At 41.9% G+C, this 19,225-nt stretch overlaps 2 non-coding genes across 2 annotated transcripts; both read left to right on the top strand.

The window, feature by feature from the left end:
• Window positions 1–4,244: 4,244 nt before the first annotated feature.
• TRNAR-UCU (transfer RNA arginine (anticodon UCU)) lies at window positions 4,245–4,319 on the top strand. The gene has a single exon. It is a non-coding gene; the product is annotated as a tRNA-Arg (tRNA).
• Window positions 4,320–16,461: 12,142 nt separating this feature from the next.
• Window positions 16,462–16,536, top strand: TRNAR-UCU (transfer RNA arginine (anticodon UCU)). Its single transcript has one exon. It is a non-coding gene; the product is annotated as a tRNA-Arg (tRNA).
• Window positions 16,537–19,225: the final 2,689 nt, after the last annotated feature.

Raw genomic sequence — 19,225 nt, 5'->3', positions numbered from 1 at the left:
GACAGTCTCTTGAATGTGATCAAGAAAAGGTGTTTTCAAGGAAACACAGGGACTTACTATCAATAATATGGAAAGATGTCAACGGCTAGGAAAGAAAAATAAAAGCACGCCCCGTGCTCTTAAGGTTCTCGGACTATCGCGACAAAAGTTCAATGCTGAAAGAGCACAAGAAAGCTGGGAGAACACTTTACATAACAGAGGACATTTCTTTCAAAGTTCGTGAGATAAGAAAAAAATTATGGCAATGCTCACAAGAAGGATGTGATGAAGGCTCCAAAGTTAAAATAGTTTTCTATAAATGCAGCATAGATGGTGAAATGTTTGTCAGTGTTATCTGGAAAACGCAAATGCTGTAAGCTGAAACGATGGAGCAAAGAATGTGATAACCGTTGCCAATCGCCATTCACCATCTTAATCCTTAACTGCTGCAGCGTTGTCAACAAAGTCGAACAGCTTGAAGTTATCCTTCGCTCGCTGGACCCCGATATTTCAGTGTAGACTTAAACCTAGTTATATTATGATATGTATGATAGACAATTTGTCCCGATAAACTACAGAATATTGGGCAAAGACTAAATATTGCGCAAAGGAGGAGGCGTAGCCATTCTTTTTAAACATGCCCTTCAAATGTTAAGAATGCCCGACACTTCGGGAGTAAAACGCTTTTTCTGCAACTTTTGTATTAACAATGTCAAATACATTCTTGGTGCCGTATACAGGCCCCTAACTCGTCGGTTAGGTACATGTACCCTCACTAAAAAAAGCAGATGGATAAAGCAATGTTAACCCGTGATAGTAACCTGCCGAATGTCGACTGGAGCACATTCCTGTAACGCTCCACCACAAATATTCGTCGTGAAATCATTGATATTGCTATAGTTTTTGGTGCATTACAGGTAGGTAAGCATTTCACTAGAAGCGACAAAGATTCCTATGCAGTTATCTGCCCATTTATTGCAGGTGCAAATATACAAGATGACGTCTCATGTATGGTCACAGACGGCATTTAAGTTCAACAAGCAGTAGTATTGTCGTTGGAATGTTCCCCTCGCAGTAAAAATGATAAGATTCAGTGTTACCCGAATTTTTCGCCTGCAGATGACGCGTCTGTAATTGATACGCGAGCATTTCATCTGGATAACATTAAATAAAACACTGCCAGCATGTACGATGTGTTGCTTTTATTTAAAGGCATTATATTCAACTGTCTGCCACAGTTTGTTCTAAAGGTTGTGAAGATTGTGGCAGGTCGGAATCCCTGGAACTCTCGCGAGGCCTTGCTCAAGCAACCCAAGCTTAAGCGGATTCAAACTTGCGCAAACCTGAAAACTTGAACAAATAATGAAAGGGTCATTGAGGAAGCGTCAAATAATTTAAAAGAAGTGATAATAAATGACAAACGGAATTGCTTTAATGGACATCTTCCTAGTTTTATGAAAACGTCTCCATGGAGTTTCTGGAGGACGATGACTCATTCTTCTTCCCTTTCCGATATGTCCATAATAGGCGGTAATAAGGTCCACGATGAGCAGGTTGTATGTGCTGCATTTAACAATCATTTTAGTTTTCTATTCACAAAGGATGAAGGTTGTCTGCCTTGTTTTTACATGGATGGGCCTTCAATTCCTGATTGTTATTTCTGAGCATGGTATATGTCACTTGCTGTTAAAAATTGCCAAAAAGAAAACCCCTGTTCAGGTGGTATGCCAAATGCCTTCTTAAAACGCTTGGCCAAGCGATATCCTTGAAAATATTGTTTAGTAAATCGCTTCAGGATGGCACGCTTCCGGATGACTCGAAAACAGCACTAATAAAACTCTTACATAAATAAGGAAACAAGAATTGCATAAAAAATATCGACCAATTTCTCTGACTTGGACAACATACAATATTTTCGAACACCTAATCTATAAGCATGTAATCGTTTTTTTTTTTTTGATGAGCATTGCGTCTTGACGAACGCTCAACATGAATTTCTGCAGGGCTTTACCACAGACACTCAATTACTAGAATATATTCAAGATTTTGCAAAACAATAAATAGTACAAAAGAAAGCGACGCTATGTTCATGGATTTAAGTAAAGCATTCGACAATGTAACCCACTGCTAATTACCTTACAAATTAAGTTTTTTACTCACAAAAATAAGCTACTAAAATGAATACAAGCATGCCCAACCAACAGCTCCCCATAAGTTAGGATAAACGACACTTCCTCCAACTTATTACCTGTCGCTTGTGGCGTTCCCCAGGGATCCGTGCTGGGTCCTCTGTTATTCTTGCTTTATATAAATGATATTGGCAGTAATGTATCTGGCAAAATTAAAGTTTACATGGGTGACTGCACACTATACGATGAAATTGCCTTACCGGAAGATCAAGTCATGCTAAATAGCGACTTTGGCAAAATAATTCGAAGATGCCATCAATGGTAAATGTCTGTTAACTATGAAAAGACCGTCTGTGTGATAATAACACGAACGGAAAAGCCCCTTCTCTTTTACTATTTTCCCCGGAACACTTATATTTCTGAGGTATCTCACTATACATATCTCGGCCATACACATATCTCACAATCTCCCCTGCTGAAAGCATATCATACAATAGTTCGTCCTACTTTAAAATATGCAATGATCATTCGGGACCCCTACACAAAAATAAATATAGAAAAATTAGAAAGAATTCAAATGAAAGCTTTCCGATTTATCTACAATTCTTATGGTCCAATTTGTATAACAGTTCTCCTTAAACGTTGTGCCTTCTCTTCGATTAGAGAACGAATCGTGCTTCCCGATTAAAATTCTTTCTTCAGCTAATGAGTGGCCACTATTATACTGATACCTCGCACATCTTAACACCCTTAACTGGTTAAGCTACTCGTCATAAACAGTCTCCAACAGGAAACCCATTAACACTGCATAGCAATTGCTTCAAATGTTCTTATCTTACAAGAACAATAGTTGATTGAAATAAACGTCCTGATGAAGTCATTACACTAAATTCTTTATCCAGTTTTCAGGCGCACAAACATTCTTGGCTCAATCGCACATCTTTTCTTTGTTCCTTTTTTCATGCAATCTGTCCTTTTTGCATGTTGAATTGAAGCATCGGCATCATTGCTTGAATAGTATGTTTGTATGAATGTACTTGCATTTTCCCACCCTGCTAAGATCTTGTAAAAGATCCCAGTATCTGTGAATAAATTGTCTGAAGAAATAAATAAGATGGGAGGAGGCAAAAAGAAATAGAAACCTATCGACTCGCGTCTATAGACAGACTCTAGACTATGTATCAACAGAAGAACAAATCTATAGAAAGGCAGAGTCGTCTATAGAGAGACTCTAGACTTTGTGTTAATAGAAGTACAAATCTATAGAAAGGCAGAGTCGTCTATAAGAAGTGTGTTGATTTCTATAGAGAGAACTCTTTTTTTTAAGGGATGGTAGTAACGGGAGTAAGGATTTTTTTACGGCACGCCGGCCCCTTCTATAGTGCTGCAACAACATTGAAATCAGTTGATAGGCTGCTTCTTTTATGCGAAAGGCTGGGGACGTCCCTCCACACGTCGAAAGCTGCCGTCTGCGTGGCAGCTTGCGAAACAGTAATCTTTACCGGGAAACGTATGCGGGGGGCTCTACGTGCTTGGTATTGTTGTCAGGAGTGCCTTATACTCAATTAAGTGGTTCGGATGATGTTTGTATACTTGTTCTTTATTGAAACGTTCGCTGTTTGATTTGTTGTGTGCTTGATTTCAAATTATGCATGTACGGTTCGTTTTACTTAGCTGACTAATTAAAGATTCTGCCTTAAGGGGGCACGAAGCATTGCTCCCGGCCCTACACCGCCGCCGCGATCGGCCAACATTTTTGCTGCCGGATGCGGACACAGAAAATGCAGACGAATTACAGTTTACCAGATTCGCTGTAATTATGTACGACGATTACGATATTCTCTAATGCGAAATTTGAGCTCAGCAGTATACGAGTTTTCGATTCGCGATATGCTGAGACAAAGAACTTGAGACCGAAATCACCTCACCAAGTGACAGTGGGCCAGCGCCGTCAGCGCCTTCGCAGAGGGAGGGGCAGTATGGGAACGGTGCCATGACGAGCCGCATCGGAATCAGCTGCGGAAGAAGACGACGAAGGAGGCAGCAGTGGCACGAGCACGTTCACGCGGTTGCGCCGAGGGGCGGCGACGCTCTGGCCAGGATTGGCCAACTAAGTGCTGCAGGCTCAGCGTGAGAGCCGCCGTAGCCCAATGGACAAGGCATCGGTATTCTAAACCGAGGATTGCGGGTTCGAGTCCCGCCGGCGTTGCACTTATTTTGCGTTCGGGCTTCTCGTTTTTTTTCATCTTTAATCGTCATCTGCGCCACTTAAAATTTTTAGTGAAGCAAAGCACAAATAAGAGCAGATGCCGTCTCTCACTTTTGCTACAGCCGAAATGTTGATGAAGCCTTCTACATGGCTCCTTCGGTTCTTATGTGTCCTTTGTACTGGAAGTCTCACATATTAAAGCTTATTTTTGTACTGAATTTTTGTCATCTGCGTCGCCATGCATATTGTTGAGAGGGATAAAGTAAGCAGCATTCGCATTTTTATGAGACAACAGTGTCAATGATTGAACTGTCTCGTAAAGAAACTTCTATGTAGTTCGCCTTCGGGGAGCTAGCTTTGTTCACCTCAAACATACATGACGATTCCCGCTTCTTGCAATCTCAGAACCACTCATCTTGTTCGCCGATTCTTGTTGTCGTCGTCGTAGACCTGCGTTTTTGTAGCCCATATCCAAAGCTGAAGATTGGCGATGAATTGCGTGTTTAATTTGGGTGTATAAAAACTAGGGAAATAATAATTTGAACATCGCTACTTTTCTGAAACATTCCTCTGAAAGCGAAAAGAGAGTTGCGAAACACAGCGCAGGCATAGCTTTTTTTCATTCTCATTTTTTTCTGAATACATGTTCGATGTGCACCCCGAAAAGAAACGAGATGAGGCCTGTCGGAAATGCGCTGTGGAAGTTATTTGCAAAGAAAAAGCCCTGAAATTCACCTCACTATATAATTAGGCTGCAGACGAATGCGCTGTTCGTAAATGCTTTTTTGTTAGCCTTTTGTAGTTTTGTGACATTTTTTTCCCCGGCATTTTGGCGTGTTTAAGCAACTCTTCAAACAAAATATTCACCGGCGGTGGACTAGTCGCAATACTAGACGGTGATTACCCACACTGGCTGCTCAACACCAATAGTCCTCTTTATGGCTGCTCAGTATCAACGTAAATCATGGTGCATTTTCATTGTTACCTACATCAACTATGACGCTAAAATCAACAGTCCTGATTGATCGCTTCCCGTAAAACATTCCCTATAGTGGAAGCGATAAAGGGAGCGCGTTATCAAATCATGTAAACGACAAATCTAGACTATGCCCGAGTCGCCTACACTACATGCAGCCGGTTCGCTCTACGAAACGCGCTCACCTAATCATGAGCTATTGACGGAAAACATCGTTGCTAAAACTTAACGTTCAGTGTAGTTGTCGTGTAGTTGACGTGTGACAGACACCAAGGTAGGGGGAGACACCGCACACCGCAGAAACAAGCGTTACGTGCCTGGCGCTGCCGTTGAGAATTGAAAATGACGTGGAAACATGGCGCGCCGCCGTTGCTTGCCACTAAAATCCCGCAAGCTGCCACCCAGGGCGACGAGGGTGCGAGTGCCATTTTCCGAAAAGTCCGAGTGCCCTTTTCCTTTTCATTACAGGGGCTCTCTCTCTCTCTGCGCGCCATGAGCGCGAAATGGGTTGCTTTTCTTTTCCATTTTTTCTGTTTATTTTTCATGGATAAAGGAAAGGCATTGCTGCGTTGTATTACAAACGCTGTGGGCTATCGTATGGAAATGAAACGCATACTTTGATGAGTTCAGTGTTTCCCAAAGCCGTTACAAGGCCCGTCAGTGGCTTGCGTCATTGCCAACGACGATGAGTAATACAATGCATTTCTGGCATATCTTCCAGCGTACTGCCAAGTGGGATACCTGCACACATGTTGGTGCAAGTTTTCTGTTCCAATCATAGCTCAAATAAACCTATACAGTAATTGCGTACGCTTATGCTCGGCCCACAGGAATACCTCCTGCGAAGCACTGGGTGGGTTCAGATGATTTGGCACTTAATTAAATGAGTGAGAAACTGATGACATTATTTAGCCGGATATCAGTCTACGAAAAACCACCCGATATTGCTGACGCAGCAGAGATATGAGGGCAACGTGAAAAGTATCTGAGTATCGGAAGACACACAAGGCGCACAGGACATGTGCGACATCGGTTCATCGCACACTCACAAAGTCTGTGTTGTCAGCTACAAACATTAGGAGTCTCTGTGCTGTTAGCTTGATGCCTGTTTCCAATTCGCTTGTAGCTACAATTGGTGTTCATAACATGCGTTAGAAGGATTGGATCGGCGTTTTGTTTTCTTTATTCTACTGCCGCAAAGGTCATGCTTTGACAACAGTGAAGACTGTCTTGGGATTGCCGAGAGCGACTACGTGGCTCATGTCATATGATCAATAAATGCGGAGATATGCACAATGTGTATGCTAAAATCTACGCATAGGCTCAAAAGCAATCTCACCAGTATACAACTCCAGTGGCTAATATCTACCGTATCTCCGTATTATCCACCGGTATGTGCGCTTGTCTACAGCGTACACGGGTTGTGCCGCCGATGAACGACTTTTGTCTGTAGTGAATCTATAGACGGCATGTAAACCTAAAGCAATAGGACTTTTACACTATCGGCTATCTTCTTGTTCATCTCACGCCTTACCACCGTTGGTATATGGGATGTTCGCTCATGTTGAGTAAAACCTTTGGTGACGTGCCGCTCTATGGCCTTCATCGGTGGTGATATAGGAAACCGTGGAGAATAATTCGAATTGCAAAGCAGTATGCAGGGTGCTTCACCTAAATTGAGCCGAACATTAAAATATACAGACGCTACGTAGCTGGAGAGAACAAAGGTAATGTTTGCCGTCGGTTTCAAGCACTCAGTTTATTTCTTGCTTTCCCCTAATTAGGTCATTTGTCTTAATTGAAAAGTCACAAGGAGAAAATTATAGAGCAATGCGAGAGACTCCCGCTCTTTGTGGCTCAAAATGTGCTACATAAAAGTGTTTTTCTGGGCGTAAAACAAGCTAGCGAATAGGCGCAATGTACGTGCTCGAGCGGCAGTCCCATGGCAATATATATACATGCAGTGTGTTTCATGGAATACTTTGAAATTCTTTTTATTTTGTAAAGGTCTGTTCTTGTTGACGAGCTGGTCTACTCGCAGGGGCGGATACCACTTGCACTAAAATCTGAAACACAAAATCGACTAATTAACAAGAATCCGGTACTAAACTTTTTAGCTAACTATCTTATGGCCCATATTGCAATTTACAAATTCAAGCAGTGGATTTCGCAAGGCGGATCCACTTGGAACGCATTCTCAGGATGACACCAGTTTCGAAATGTAAATTCCCGAACTTTGCGAAAAAATGCATTGGCGTTCCAGTTACCCCTGTGCTTGAGTGCATGTAATGACGTTTTGTTAACAATTAAATGGTAGTCCTACGTAAAGTGCGGGAGTTTATATATCGAAACTTGTGTCAGCTTGAAAATTCGTTCCAAGTGGTTCCGCCTTGCGAAATCTACTGTTTGCATTTGTAAATTGCAATATGGGCAATCAGATATTTAGCCTAGCCTTAGGAGCTCCACGGCTGGAATTTGCAAATTGCAATATGTGCCATAATGTAAATACATAAAAACTTAATACGTAATTTCTTATTCGTTAGTCGATCTTGAATCTCAATTTTTTGCGCAAGTATTGTCCGCCGCTTCGAGTAGACCAGCTCATGAACTAGGATTGTGATATCTGCAACAGGCAGCTTTTAAACATATTCGAAAGTCTTCGCTGACACACCATGTATGTGGTGTGTGGCGGCGGCGGCGAACAAAGCACGTTGGCTGCGTTGGTGCAGCACAAGAGAATAAACAGCACCTAAGTGAAAACATGTTCTTTCTTAGTGTCAAACTGCTCGGCTGATGTACCGTGTTTTCACGTACGTCGAGTTCATTTCTCTGTGCTATATTGATATATATATATATATATATATATATATATATATATATATATAGATATATATATATATATATATATATATATATATATATATATTTATATATATATATATATATATATATATATATATATATATATATATATATGTCTGTGTGCGTGTGTGTGTGTGCACGCGAACAAGGTATAGACTCGGGATGGACAAAAAATATACACCTTATCGACTCTTGTCCATAGACACTCTATAGACTAAGAAACAATAAGGAAAAACCGAAACTGCATCGAATTTTTTCTTCAGGTAATCAGTGGGGCGGAGGCATACAAAAGGAAAAAGGATGACAACAATTTTTTCGCTAGGCTGGCTTTAGAATGGGAGTAGACAGAAATGGAAAGCTTATGAACGTTCGTCTATAGACAATTTATAAGCTTGGAGAAGTGAAAAATATTCCAGACAGTCTGTAGACAAATAATGGAAACAATAAAGACGGTGTCAACATTTGTACATAGGGAGTCTATAGAGCAGTACCGGACAAATAGAACAAACAGCTTATCAACGTTCGTCTATAGACAATTTATAAGCTTGGAGGAGTGAAAAATATTCGAGATAGTCTACATAGAAACATTGGAAACAATAACTAAATACTGCTTCAACATTTGCCCTAAGGGAGTCTATAGAGCATCATCATCATCATCATCCTAGTTATGCCCACTGCAGGGCAAAGGCCTGTCCCATACTTCTCCAACTACCCCGGTCATGTACTAATTGTGGCCATGTTGTCCCTGCAAACTTCATTTTATCCGCCCACCTAACTTTCTGCCCCTCTCTGCTACGATTCCCTTCCCTTGGGATCCATTCCGTAACTCTTCATGACCATCGGTTATCTTCCCTCCTCATTACGTGTCCTGCCCATGCCCCCATTTCTTTTTCTTGATTTCAACTAAGATATCATTAACTCGCGTTTGTTCCCTCACCCTATCTGCTCTTTTCTTATCCCTTAACGTTAAACCTATCATTCTTCTTTCCATAGCTCGTTGCGTCGCCCTCAATTTAAGTAGAACCCTTTTCGTAAGCATCCAGGTTGCTGCCCCGTACGTGAGTACTGGTAAGACACAGCTCTTATAAACTTTTCTCTTGAGGGATAATGGCAACCTGGTGTTCAAGATCTGAGAATGCCTGCCAAACGCACCCCAGCCCATTCTTATTCTTCTGATTATTTCAGTCTCATGATCCGGATCCGCAGTCACTACCTGTCCTACGTAGATGTATTCCCTTACCACTTCCTGTGCCTGACTACCTATTGTAAACTGCAATAAGTAGTCTATAGAGCAGAAGCGGACAAATAGAACAAACTGCTTATGAACTTTGGCTATATGCGATCCATAAAGCGGGAGTAGGTAAAAAGAAAAAGAAAGCTTATCGACTTAAGCCTACAGTCTACGAACACAGAATTGCCAAAAATATAGACTGTATCGACATTCGTCCATGGGATATCTATAGAGCCGAAGTAGACAAAAAGAAACAAACACCTAAGCGACTGTTTCTACAGACCCTCTACAGTGGAGGGGGCAATGCAGCAGCAGCAGCTTGAACATATTACCTAAACGCTTCTTCTTGTTTGCACAGCTTCTGGATTTCTCGGCTGGCCATGCCGTTCGTCACAGGCGCATGGCGTGCCCTGCACCGCTCGAACATGTGGTGATTACCGTCAATTCTTCATGGTTCAGCCCTATGGTCCAGGCGTGTGGTGGGCGTGAATTTCCTGCGCACGTTCTTCCTTCTCTGATGATTCTGCGCACTCCCGTGGATGCTCCTAGCCCGGCAACTATTAAAGCAACTCCTAGCGCGGCAACAGTATTAAAGCTCCGTCGTTCCAGCGCCGCGGCAGTGGGCAATGCAGCAGCAGCAGCAGCTTCAGCATGTTGCTCGAACGCTTCTTCTTGCTTGCACAGGTACATTACGTGAACGACTAGTTCTGTATCGGATCCGATAATCGATTCCTGCTGATGCTTTGTTGCCAAGAGAGTTATTTGCGTAGTAGACTATAGACTGTAAGCAGTGGTGTGACGGCTTTGTAACCTTTCAAAACGAATCTTCTGGCATGTGCCGTTATTGAGTAGGGGTTGTCGCAGCTTTTATCTGTCCAAAGTAACATAAGTGCCTGTATCAATTATGTACTGTCTAAACGGAGTACATTTGAAACAGATATCGCTTATTTAAAAGAGCGCATGCTCATCTTCGAAACTCAACCGAGTACTTTAATGTTATTGCAAAGTGATGTAACTAATCTCAAGAAAGCAGCAACCGATTTGGAATATACGTCTCCGTTTTGGTATGTAAGGCAGATGAAATAGTAAACAGAGGTAGAAGAAACGATGAGATCGTGTACGGCCCAAATTGAGAAGGCGGGGGAATAAACGACAGTCTCTTGAATGTGATCAAGAAAAGGTGTTTTCAAGGAAACACATGGACTTACTATCAATAATATGGAAAGATGTCAACGGCTAGGAAAGAAAAATAAAAGCACGCCCCGTGCTCTTAAGGTTCTCGGACTATCGCGACAAAAGTTCAATGCTGAAAGAGCACAAGAAAGCTGGGAGAACACTTTACATAACAGAGGACATTTCTTTCAAAGTTCGTGAGATAAGAAAAAAATTATGGCAATGCTCACAAGAAGGATGTGATGAAGGCTCCAAAGTTAAAATAGTTTTCTATAAATGCAGCATAGATGGTGAAATGTTTGTCAGTGTTATCTGGAAAACGCAAATGCTGTAAGCTGAAACGATGGAGCAAAGAATGTGATAACCGTTGCCAATCGCCATTCACCATCTTAATCCTTAACTGCTGCAGCGTTGTCAACAAAGTCGAACAGCTTGAAGTTATCCTTCGCTCGCTGGACCCCGATATTTCAGTGTTGACTGAAACCTGGTTATATTATGATATGTATGATAGCCAATTTGTCCCGATAAACTACAGAATATTGGGCAAAGACTAAATATTGCGCAAAGGAGGAGGCGTAGCCATTCTTTTTAAACATGCCCTTCAAATGTTAAGAATGCCCGACACTTCGGAAGTAAAACGCTTTTTCTGCAACTTTTGTATTAACAATGTCAAATACATTCTTGGTGCCGTATACAGGCCCCTAACTCGTCGGTTAGGTACATGTACCCTCACTAAAAAAAGCAGATGGATAAAGCAATGTTAACCCGTGATAGTAACCTGCCGAATGTCGACTGGAGCACATTCCTGTAACGCTCCACCACAAATATTCGTCGTGAAATCATTGATATTGCTATAGTTTTTGGTGGATTACAGGTAGGTAAGCATTTCACTAGAAGCGACAAAGATTCCTATGCAGTTATCTGTCCATTTATTGTAGGTGCAAATATACAAGATGACGTCTCATGTATGGTCACAGACGGCATTTAAGTTCAACAAGCAGTAGTATTGTCGTTGGAATGTTCCCCTCGCAGTAAAAATGATAAGATTCAGTGTTACCCGAATTTTTCGCCTGCAGATGACGCGTCTGTAATTGATACGCGAGCATTTCATCTGGATAACATTAAATAAAACACTGCCAGCATGTACGATGTGTTGCTTTTATTTAAAGGCATTATATTCAACTGTCTGCCACAGTTTGTTCTAAAGGTTGTGAAGATTGTGGCAGGTCGGAATCCCTGGAACTCTCGCGAGGCCTTGCTCAAGCAACCCAAGCTTAAGCGGATTCAAACTTGCGCAAACCTGAAAACTTGAACAAATAATGAAAGGGTCATTGAGGAAGCGTAAAATAATTTAAAAGAAGTGATAATAAATGACAAACGGAATTGCTTTAATGGACATCTTCCTAGTTTTATGAAAACGTCTCCATGGAGTTTCTGGAGGACGATGACTCATTCTTCTTCCCTTTCCGATATGTCCATAATAGGCGGTAATAAGGTCCACGATGAGCAGGTTGTATGTGCTGCATTTAACAATCATTTTAGTTTTCTATTCACAAAGGATGAAGGTTGTCTGCCTTGTTTTTACATGGATGGGCCTTCAATTCCTGATTGTTATTTCTGAGCATGGTATATGTCACTTGCTGTTAAAAATTGCCAAAAAGAAAACCCCTGTTCAGGTGGTATGCCAAATGCCTTCTTAAAACGCTTGGCCAAGCGATATCCCTGAAAATATTGTTTAGTAAATCGCTTCAGGATGGCACGCTTCCGGATGACTCGAAAACAGCACTAATAAAACTCTTACATAAATAAGGAAACAAGAATTGCATAAAAAATATCTACCAATTTCTCTGACTTGGACAACATACAATATTTTCGAACACCTAATCTATAAGCATGTAATCGTTTTTTTTTGATGAGCATTGCGTCTTGACGAACGCTCAACATGAATTTCTGCAGGGCTTTACCACAGACACTCAATTACTAGAATATATTCAAGATTTTGCAAAACAATAAATAGTACAAAAGAAAGCGACACTATGTTCATGGATTTAAGTAAAGCATTCGACAATGTAACCCACTGCTAATTACCTTACAAATTAAGTTTTTTACTCACAAAAATAAGCTACTAAAATGAATACAAGCATGCCCAACCAACAGCTCCCCATAAGTTAGGATAAACGACACTTCCTCCAACTTATTACCTGTCGCTTCTGGCGTTCCCCAGGGATCCGTGCTGGGTCCTCTGTTATTCTTGCTTTATATAAATGATATTGGCAGTAATGTATCTGGCAAAATTAAAGTTTACATGGGTGACTGCACACTATACGATGAAATTGCCTTACCGGAAGATCAAGTCATGCTAAATAGCGACTTTGGCAAAATAATTCGAAGATGCCATCAATGGTAAATGTCTGTTAACTATGAAAAGACCGTCTGTGTGATAATAACACGAACGGAAAAGCCCCTTCTCTTTTACTATTTTCCCCGGAACACTTATATTTCTGAGGTATCTCACTATACATATCTCGGCCATACACATATCTCACAATCTCCCCTGCTGAAAGCATATCATACAATAGTTCGTCCTACTTTAAAATATGCAATGATCATTCGGGACCCCTACACAAAAATAAATATAGAAAAATTAGAAAGAATTCAAATGAAAGCTTTCCGATTTATCTACAATTCTTATGGTCCAATTTGTATAACAGTTCTCCTTAAACGTTGTGCCTTCTCTTCGATTAGAGAACGAATCGTGCTTCCCGATTAAAATTCTTTCTTCAGCTAATGAGTGGCCACTATTATACTGATACCTCGCACATCTTAACACCCTTAACTGGTTAAGCTACTCGTCATAAACAGTCTCGAACAGGAAACCCATTAACACTGCATAGCAATTGCTTCAAATGTTCTTATCTTACAAGAACAATAGTTGATTGAAATAAACGTCCTGATGAAGTCATTACACTAAATTCTTTATCCAGTTTTCAGGCGCACAAACATTCTTGGCTCAATCGCACATCTTTTCTTTGTTCCTTTTTTCATGCAATCTGTCCTTTTTGCATGTTGAATTGAAGCATCGGCATCATTGCTTGAATAGTATGTTTGTATGAATGTACTTGCATTTTCCCACCCTGCTAAGATCTTGTAAAAGATCCCAGTATCTGTGAATAAATTGTCTGAAGAAATAAATAAGATGGGAGGAGGCAAAAAGAAATAGAAACCTATCGACTCGCGTCTATAGACAGACTCTAGACTATGTATCAACAGAAGAACAAATCTATAGAAAGGCAGAGTCGTCTATAGAGAGACTCTAGACTTTGTGTTAATAGAAGAACAAATCTATAGAAAGGCAGAGTCGTCTATAAGAAGTGTGTTGATTTCTATAGAGAGAACTCTTTTTTTTAAGGGATGGTAGTAACGGGAGTAAGGATTTTTTTACGGCACGCCGGCCCCTTCTATAGTGCTGCAACAACATTGAAATCAGTTGATAGGCTGCTTCTTTTATGCGAAAGGCTGGGGACGTCCCTCCACACGTCGAAAACTGCCGTCTGCGTGGTAGCTTGCGAAACAGTAATCTTTACCGGGAAACGTATGCGGGGGGCTCTACGTGCTTGGTATTGTTGTCAGGAGTGCCTTATACTCAATTAAGTGGTTCGGATGATGTTTGTATACTTGTTCTTTATTGAAACGTTCGCTGTTTGATTTGTTGTGTGCTTGATTTCAAATTATGCATGTACGGTTCGTTTTACTTAGCTGACTAATTAAAGATTCTGCCTTAAGGGGGCACGAAGCATTGCTCCCGGCCCTACACCGCCGCCGCGATCGGCCAACATTTTTGCTGCCGGATGCGGACACAGAAAATGCAGACGAATTAGAGTTTACCAGATTCGCTGTAATTATGTACGACGATTACGATATTCTCTAATGCGAAATTTGAGCTCAGCAGTATACGAGTTTTCGATTCGCGATATGCTGAGACAAAGAACTTGAGACCGAAATCACCTCACCAAGTGACAGTGGGCCAGCGCCGTCAGCGCCTTCGCAGAGGGAGGGGCAGTATGGGAACGGTGCCATGACGAGCCGCATCGGAATCAGCTGCGGAAGAAGACGACGAAGGAGGCAGCAGTGGCACGAGCACGTTCACGCGGTTGCGCCGAGGGGCGGCGACGCTCTGGCCAGGATTGGCCAACTAAGTGCTGCAGTCTCAGCGTGAGAGCCGCCGTAGCCCAATATTCTAGAGCACGTGAATGTTGGAAACATTATATTAGAAGGCTTAAAACTTTCTTACGAAGGGTGTAGCACTAACTTATTAGTGAATAAACAACTCTCTGGAAATATTAACTTATGTAGAAGCATAAAACAAGGATGCCCAGCTTCGTCACTTCTCTTCGCAATTTACTTGGAGCCTTTTTGCTTAAAAGTTATACACAATGGGAAAATACGCGGTTTCCGTTTAATGGGCAGTGAAGTCAAAATTCTCTCGTATGCGGATGATGTAGCCATCTTTTGTGGGGATAAAGAAAGTGTCCGTGAAACTGTTAAACAAGCTCGAACGTATTGCAATATGTCTGGAAGCGCTGTTAACTGGGAGAAGTGCGCCGGTTTTTGGCATGGCAGCTGGGATGAGAAGCCCAATGTCTTTGAAAATTTACAGTGGACAGTCTCTCCTACAAAATACCTAGGAGCACCTTTAAACTGGTATGATGAGCCTACAGAATACTGGAGAGAAGAAGCTGAGAGAATGCGCCAGGAAACTACGAAATGGGGTGGGAAAAATTTATCCATATTTACCAGGTCAACTATTTGCAATACGTTCCTTGTTGCGCGAATTTGGTATGTGTTGCAGGTGCTCGCTATGTCACGAACTAGTGCGCAGAAATTCCATAGAATTCTTGCATCGTTTGTATGGAATTCAACATGGGAACGCACAAGTCGTCTCAACTTATTTCACTCACTGAAAGCAGGAGGGCTTGGCTTAGCTCATCTTTTTCTGAGGCAGATTGTCTCAAGGTTTATTTTCTTGCGGGACCAGCATGACCCATTTTTACGAGCAGTGCTTCAAGTGAGACTGCAGAATGTTCTCCCCGAGTTTATTGTGTCATCGTGTGGCGTTACTGGAAGCGGCTTGTGCGGGTATCTACGCGAAGTTGTAAGTGCCTTCAAGATTCTTCGAGTACGTTTCTCTTTTGATTATCTCATTATAGTATCAAAGAAACAATTGTACAAAGATCTCCGTGACGTGATGCTTCCAGTACCTTTATATCGAGCCATTTTTTCTGTCGGTCCGGGTAAGGATGTTTTAAAGAGAGTTAAAAAAATGCCGGTTCGGTCGTCTGTGAAAACTTTCTTTTTTCAACTCCATAGTGGCACGCTCCCAGTCAAACCCTGGCTGCAGGAAAAGGGCTTTTTTCTTCCCGGGTCAGTTGATTGCATTTTATGCCACAAGCCAGAAACAGTAACACATATATTCCTAGACTGTTTAGATTCAATTTTTCATTGGGATGTCCTCCAGAGGACGCTGAAAAAAGATTTGCCCCTCACACCATATGGAATTAACTTTCTTGCGGTTAACAATGACGGGGGTGTGCCCTATGACATGTTCATGGTATTAAGCATGCATAGCATGTGGAAAACAAGAATGGCTGTCAGACATGCAGATCCTATTGTAAGATCGGTAAGAGAAAACTTCATTGAAAGCATTGCCTATATCCGAGATGTGTACCAGTCCCAGGACGAACAGCCAACATGGTATCCTGAACTTAATGACCTAGTGTCATTAAAACATTTTTAGCAATGTCGCGTCAACAAGCTACTGGTTGGCGCATTTAACATTTTTGTGTTGGTTTCTCTATTTTGTGTTGTCACATTGGAAATAAAGAAAAAAAAAAAAAAAAAAAAAGCCGCCGTAGCCCAATGGACAAGGCATCGGTATTCTAAACCGAGGATTGCGGGTTCGAGTCCCGCCGGCGTTGCACTTATTTTGCGTTCGGGCTTCTCGTTTTTTTTCATCTTTAATCGTCATCTGCGCCACTTAAAATTTTTAGTGAAGCAAAGCACAAATAAGAGCAGATGCCGTCTCTTACTTTTGCTACAGCCGAAATGTTGATGAAGCCTTCTACATGGCTCCTTCGGTTCTTATGTGTCCTTTGTACTGGAAGTCTCACATTTTAAAGCTTATTTTTGTACTGAATTTTTGTCATCTGCGTCGCCATGCATATTGTTGAGAGGGATAAAGTAAGCAGCATTCGCATTTTTATGAGACAACAGAGTCAATGATTGAACTGTCTCGTAAAGAAACTTCTATGTAGTTCGCCTTCGGGGAGCTAGCTTTGTTCACCTCAAACATACATGACGATTCCCGCTTCTTGCAATCTCAGAACCACTCATCTTGTTCGCCGATTCTTGTTGTCGTCGTCGTAGACCTGAGTTTTTGTAGCCCATATCCAAAGCTGAAGATTGGCGATGAATTGCGTGTTTAATTTGGGTGTATAAAAACTAGGGAAATAATAATTTGAACATCGCTACTTTTCTGAAACATTTCTCTGAAAGCGAAAAGAGAGTTGCGAAACACAGCGCAGGCATAGCTTTTTTTCATTCTCATTTTTTTCTGAATACATGTTCGATGTGCACCCCGAAAAGAAACGAGATGAGGCCTGTCGGAAATGCGCTGTGGAAGTTATTTGCAAAGAAAAAGCCCTGAAATTCACCTCACTATATAATTAGGCTGCAGACGAATGCGCTGTTCGTAAATGCTTTTTTGTTAGCCTTTTGTAGTTTTGTGACATTTTTTTCCCCGGCATTTTGGCGTGTTTAAGCAACTCTTCAAACAAAATATTCACCGGCGGTGGACTAGTTGCAATACTAGACGGTGATTACCCACACTGGCTGCTCAACACCAATAGTCCTCTTTATGGCTGCTCAGTATCAACGTAAATCATGGTGCATTTTCATTGTTACCTACATCAACTATGACGCTAAAATCAACAGTCCTGATTGATCGCTTCCCGTAAAACATTCCCTATAGTGGAAGCGATAAAGAGAGCGCGTTATCAAATCATGTAAACGACAAATCTAGACTATGCCCGAGTCGCCTACACTACATGCAGCCGGTTCGCTCTACGAAACGCGCTCAATTAATCATGAGCTATTGACGGAAAACATCCTTGCTAAAACTTAACGTTCAGTGTAGTTGTCGTGTAGTTGACGTGTGACAGACACCAAGGTAGGGGGAGACACCGCACACCGCAGAAACAAGCGTTACGTGCCTGGCGCTGCCGTTGAGAATTGAAAATGACGTGGAAACATGGCGCGCCGCCGTTGCGTGGCACTAAAATCTCGCAAGCTGCCACCCATGGTGACGAGGGTGCGAGTGCCATTTTCCGAAAAGTCCGAGTGCCCTTTTCCTTTTCATTACAGGGGCTCTCTCTCTCTTTCTGCGCGCCATGAGCGCGAAATGGGTTGCTTTTCTTTTCCATTTTTTCTGTTTATTTTTCATGGATAAAGGAAAGGCATTGCTGCGTTGTATTACAAACGCTGTGGGCTATCGTATGGAAATGAAACGCACACTTTGATGAGTTCAGTGTTTCCCAAAGCCGTTACAAGGCCCGTCAGTGGCTTGCGTCATTGCCAACGACGATGAGTAATACAATGCATTTCTGGCATATCTTCCAGCGTACTGCCAAGTGGGATACCTACACACATGTTGGTGCAAGTTTTCTGTTCCAATCATAGCTCAAATAAACCTATACAGTAATTGCGTACGCTTATGCTCGGCCCACAGGAATACCTCCTGCGAAGCACTGGGTGGGTTCAGATGATTTGGCACTTAATTAAATGAGTGAGAAACTGATGACATTATTTAGCCGGATATCAGTCTACGAAAAACCACCCGATATTGCTGACGCAGCAGAGATATGAGGGCAACGTGAAAAGTATCTGAGTATCGGAAGACACACAAGGCGCACAGGACATGTGCGACATCGGTTCATCGCACACTCACAAAGTCTGTGTTGTCAGCTACAAACATTACGAGTCTCTGTGCTGTTAGCTTGATGCCTGTTTCCAATTCGCTTGTAGCTAGAATTGGTGTTCATAACATGCGTTAGAAGGATTGGATCGGCGTTTTGTTTTCTTTATTCTACTGCCGCAAAGGTCATGCTTTGACAACTGTGAAGACTTTCTTGGGATTGCCGAGAGCGACTACGTGGCTCATGTCATATGATCAATAAATGCGGAGATATGCACAATGTGTATGCTAAAATCTACGCATAGGCTCTAAAGCAATCTCACCAGTATACAACTCCAGTGGCTAATATCTACCGTATCTCCGTATTATCCACCGGTATGTGCGCTTGTCTACAGCGTACACGGGTTGTGGCTCCGATGAACGACTTTTGTCTGTAGTGAATCTATAGACGGCATGTAAACCTAAAGCAATAGGACTTTTACACTATCGGCTATCTTCTTGTTCATCTCACGCCTTACCACCGTTGGTATATGGGATGTTCGCTCATGTTGAGTAAAACCTTTGGTGACGTGCCGCTCTATGGCCTTCATCGGTGGTGATATAGGAAACCGTGGAGAATAATTCGAATTGCAAAGCAGTATGCAGGGTGCTTCACCTAAATTGAGCCGAACATTAAAATATACAGACGCTACGTAGC

This window comes from Dermacentor variabilis, unplaced genomic scaffold, assembly GCF_050947875.1.
Source record: "Dermacentor variabilis isolate Ectoservices unplaced genomic scaffold, ASM5094787v1 scaffold_13, whole genome shotgun sequence".
In the NCBI taxonomy this organism is placed as follows: Eukaryota; Metazoa; Arthropoda; class Arachnida; order Ixodida; family Ixodidae; genus Dermacentor; species Dermacentor variabilis.
This window is presented reverse-complemented; position numbering and strand designations above follow the sequence as displayed.